Below are 5,113 nucleotides of genomic sequence, written 5' to 3'. Positions count from 1 at the left end.
TTGATAAAATCTTATCAAAAATAAACATTTACACAAAAGGCTCTTATAAGAGCCCCTCTTTTTCTTTTTAACCCCTTCCTTACTGTTTTTACATTTTTTTCAGGTTTATTTTATATTGTTTTATTATTTTTAGCACCTTTTTTGCTTACTGTATTTTTTTATATATATTTTATTTTTCATTTTACCGGCTAGGGGTTAATGATGAAGCGCAGGTATACTGCGGAGGAGGCGTATGATTTTTTGGCCTCAGATTCTGAGGCCACTGACACAGCGTCAGATTTTGATGTTGGTCAGTTCACAGATACATCTAGTGATGTATCTGTGGCTGCTGGGTCCGCTGCCACAAGTAGTGGTGGCAGGGCACCTGAGGAGTGGGTAGCACCTAATAGGTATAAGCCAGCTATCCCTCCTTTTACTGCAATTCCTGGCATCAATATATGTTACAGGATTCACCCCATTGCAGTTTGTGCAGATTTTTTTGGGAGAAGATATCTTGGGAGACATTGTCTCCCAGTCAAACCTTTATGCCCAGCAGTACCGTGCTGCAAACCCCGACTCCTATTTTGCAAAGCAGCCATGGACCCCCATTGACGTGCCAGAATTTATTAAATTCTGGGCGTTAACTATGCTGATGGGAATTATTAAAAAAACGTCCATCCGCTCCTACTGGAGCACCAGCCCCATCCTTAGTACCCCCATTTACACCCAGTCCATGGGTAGGAGAAGGTATGAAATGATTCTTCATTTCATGCATTTTAGCGATAATAGCCTGTGCCCCCCTAAGGAACACCCACAGTTTGACAGGCTCTATAAAATCCGCCCCCTGATTACCCATCTCGTTGCCAAGTTTGCAGAGGCTTATACACCTGGAAGGGATATCTGCGTGGATGAATCTCTGATGAAGTATAAAGGAAGGTTGGGATTCAAGCAGTATATTCCTTCCAAGCGCTCCAGGTATGGCATAAAATTGTATAAGCTCTGCGAGAGCGAGACTGGGTATACTCAGGCTTTCCGGGTATACGAGGGAAAGGATAGCCACCTTGACCCTCCAGGTTGCCCAGAACATCTGGGCACCAGTGCCAAGATTGTGTGGGACCTAATATTCCCACTTATGAACAAAGGCTACCACTTGTATGTTGACAACTTTTATACAAGCGTCCCTTTGTTCAAGCTGCTGTGTTGTTTTGACACAGTAGCTTGCGGTACTATTAGAAAGAACCGCGTGGGTTTCCCACAAGATCTGGCACAAACCCGACTATGAAAGGGGGAGACCTCAGCTCTACGTCAAGAGGAGCTCTTGGCATTGAAGTTCATGGACAGTAAAGAGGTGTGCATGCTGACCACCATCCACGATGAGAAAACTGTGGAGGTTTCTGTCCGTGGCAGAGCTGGGGTCACTAGAAAGCCAGTGTGCATCAGGGCCTATAATAAGAACATGGGTGGAGTCTGTCAGATCAACTCCTACAGCCCTACCTCATTATGAGGAAGGCAAAGGCCTGGTACAAGAAGGTTGCAATTTATATCATGCAAATTGCGACCTACAATGCTTTTTTGTTGCACAAAAAAGCAAATCCCGTAATGCAACTGTCTTTTTTGCAGTTTCAACTTCAAGTTATTTCGGGTATCTTGTACCAAGATGCACCTGTTCCCCGGGCGGTGACAGAGTCTAGTAGAATTGGGGCTACCCATTTTATTTTTAGACTTCCTCCTACAAAGAAGAAGCAGAGTCCCCAAAAAAGATGCAAGGTATGCTACAGCAGGGGGCAAAGAAAGGACACCACGTTCTACTGTCCAGATTGCCCTGGAGAACCTGCACTCTGCCTTGGTAACTGCTTTAAGCTGTACCACACAGCTGCCCATTTTTTTTTTTGTTTGTTTGTTCCTGCTCCACTTTTATATTTTTTTAGATTTTTTGTACATTTACTGCTTTTTAGATTTTTTTTTTTGCTGCACCATTTTGGAGCCTTTATTTGCACTGACAAGTGACCTCTGTGTCTTTCCCATGGCATGAGGGAATCGCTTAACGGTGCTAGATCAAATCCCTTCTTGGAGAAAGGCCAGGCTTTCTTGTAGCCTGCCCCTTCTGAAAGTTGGGTACAAAAAAAGTTTTTAACGGATGTCAAAATTTCAAATTGAAACCGTGAATTACGCATGTCCCAAATGTTACCTTTTAGCCCCCACACAACCTGACAAACCATGCATGTGGGGTATCACTGTACTCAGGAGATGTTGCTGAACACATATTGGGGTGTTGTTTGACAGGGACATATACCATATATATTTATATGTATAACTAAAATCCAATTTGTGTGAAAAAAAAATAAAAAAAAATTACTATTACAAAGTTTGACAAAGTGTGGTTGTATAAGTGTATGGAAAGGGTTAAAATACCAGCATTTGAAATACCTTGGAGTGTCTAGTTTCCAAAAATATATGGTTTCATGGGGATAAATTGAGTTAACCGGCTTCAAAGATGTTCCAAAGAGGAGATGGAGGCAGAATGACCAGATTTGGAAAGAAAGGTTTGGAAATCATAAAACGCTACTTGCCCTATAACTTACAAAAAACAGCAAAAAAACATAAAAAAATTAGGTATTTCTAAACTCAGGACAAATAGTAGAATCTATTTAGCTGGTTTTTTTACTTGCTTTCGTCGATGAGTAAAAGATTTTTCAAATAAAAGTCATAAAAGGTGTTTTTTTTTCAAATTTTCACCATGTTTTATTAATTTTTTTATAGTAAATTAGATGATATGATCAAAATAATGGATGCCCCTGGATAATAATCGGTGCCCCTTTCTCTTTCGCGTTAAAAATGTTTAAAAAAAACTAGGGCTTGGGGCGGCAAAGTGCCGCCCCTTCAAAAGTGCCGCCTGGAGCGGTTGCCCCACTCGGCTCCATTGTCGGGCCGGCCCTGTATCTAGTTATAAAAGGGCTAAGTTCCAATAAGGAGGTGAATAACATATTAAAAATGATAGGCCTTTTTTATAATTAAAACCTCCAATAAGATGTGATAGTAATATCATTGGTGGTGTTCCAAGCAGTTTTTAATTCTCTACATGTATAATTTCTTCATCACACAGTCATACACACAATTTTTATTGTGGTCAACATCTTGCGTATTGACTACATATTTTAAAAACCTGCATATTTTGAAAATTTTTGAAAACCTACATATTTTAAGGAACATGAAGAGGAAAAAATCTTACATGGAAATGTTTTTCTTAAGCCTTAAGTCAGCTGGAGTCATACAAAATAGATAGCAACTAGTAATCAAATAATATAATACCGAATTGAGAATTGCTTGAAAAAAAAGAATCAAAAGCTGTCAGGATTTAGCAATACGTCTGATTATCTTCTAAAAACTGGCTTTTGCTTAAATAACTATGTACATATTTTGTAGGCAGGTGTGAAAAATGTTCTTTAGAAAATAGACATGTTAATAGTTTATTTTAATCATTTAACAAAATGCAAAGTGAATGAATAGAGGAAAAATCCACATCAAATCAATATTTGGTGTGACCACCCTTTGATTTCAAAACAGCACCAGTTTTTAAGGAAGTCGGCAGGTAGAATGTTGCAAACATCTTGGAGAACTAGCCACAGTTTGTCTGTGGATTTAGGCAGCCTCAGTTGCTTCACTCTCTTCATGTAATCTCAGACAAACCCAATGATGTTGAAATCAGGGCTTTGGTGGGGGCATACCATCACTTCTATGACGCCTTGTTCTTATATACATTGAAGACAGTTTTTAGTGACTTTGGCTGTATGTTTGGGGTCGTTGTCATGCTGTAAGATACATTTGGGACCTCCCTGATGGTATTGCATGATATCTGCTGTAACTTGTCATCATTGAGGAGGCCAGAATGCACCCCCAAACTTGCAAACCTTCACCACTGTTCCCTGTTGCCTGCAAACACTCATTTTCATACTGTGAACAAACTACCCTATGCTACAGCAAAATATTTAAAATTTTGACTCATCAGCTGCACATGCTGCCATTTTTCCAAACCCCACTCCCTGTGTTTTTAGGAATCCTTGAGTGGCTTGGCCATGTTTCCAAGTGGGAGGTATGGCTTTTTTACAGTAGATGTGTGTGTGTGTATATATATGATAAATAAATGGCAGAAATAAAAAGAGGGTGACATACTCTCGCTTAAAAGTGTATCACTTACACTTTAAAGGGTCCCAACTTAAACCTGAGCAACAAAGGAAGGGTAAAGGCTGTAAAACTGTATAACCAGAGGCTGCGGAAACTATATGGACACTTAAAAGTGTTTGTATAAAAATACTGTTGTTATTATGTAAGTTCTATTGTTATGAGAAAAATCTAGAAGAGAAAACTTTGTGTACCTTTATAGATAGGACTAAATAAACATATGCATATGATAGATATATTTAATTCATTTGGTACCCGTTTCCAATGCATTTGGCCCTTTCTTTATGCCCCATATGTTTGTCTTGCATGACATTTGTCTGATTAAACACATACTTACTGCCATTCAGCTTGAGCATTGGTTTGGATAGGGTTTTAAGGGGTTCTCAGATGCCACAGTGTACTGAGTAAAGTCCCACCCCTAGCCATGCTCTAACCACAAGTCCTAAAACAAGTGTCCCCGTATGGCTATTTTAAATATTGAAATTTATTAAAACCTCAGCATATGAGTTTAATAATCTGAATATATTTGCAATACACCCTATATGGGGGAAAAAAATCAAAAGGTGCCCAAAAGCCATCTTCTGGTTAAAAGAATGTATTGCAGGTGGCATGATAAATACACAAATTCTTCATCTTACACTAGATATAAGCAGTATAAATAGATAAAATGCATTGATGATGACAAAAAAACTTAAGTATAGGAGGACATATTTAAATTTTATATTCCCTTAAATTTAACATGTATCTTACTGTATGAAATCATTTTTATACTTTTATTTTGTTCTGCACATTTTAGGTCTGAATGCAACTTGAGTGCTAGGAACATATGGTATCAATTAAGTGACGTAGTTTAGAGGGTCTTCTGTGGAATGCCGGTGTATCATGACTGTTCCAATAGGATTCCTTTACGTATACCCTAACCAAATGTAAAGGGGTATAAATTGGCATGACTACA

At 38.7% G+C, this 5,113-nt stretch overlaps 1 non-coding gene across 1 annotated transcript; it reads left to right on the top strand.

Annotated features, from left to right (window-relative positions):
* The first annotated feature begins 1,970 nt into the window (after positions 1 to 1,970).
* LOC149298840 (small nucleolar RNA SNORA35) lies at positions 1,971 to 2,102 on the top strand. Its single transcript, XR_016272403.1, has one exon. It is a non-coding gene; the product is annotated as a small nucleolar RNA SNORA35 (small nucleolar RNA).
* Positions 2,103 to 5,113: the final 3,011 nt, after the last annotated feature.

The sequence above is a fragment of the Sceloporus occidentalis genome, unplaced genomic scaffold, assembly GCF_023333645.1.
Source record: "Sceloporus occidentalis isolate IW3139 unplaced genomic scaffold, rSceOcc1.0.p SCAF_31, whole genome shotgun sequence".
NCBI classification, from domain to species: domain Eukaryota; kingdom Metazoa; phylum Chordata; class Lepidosauria; order Squamata; family Phrynosomatidae; genus Sceloporus; species Sceloporus occidentalis.
The sequence above is the reverse complement of the archived record's forward strand: the minus strand, read 5'-3'. Positions and strand labels throughout refer to the sequence as shown.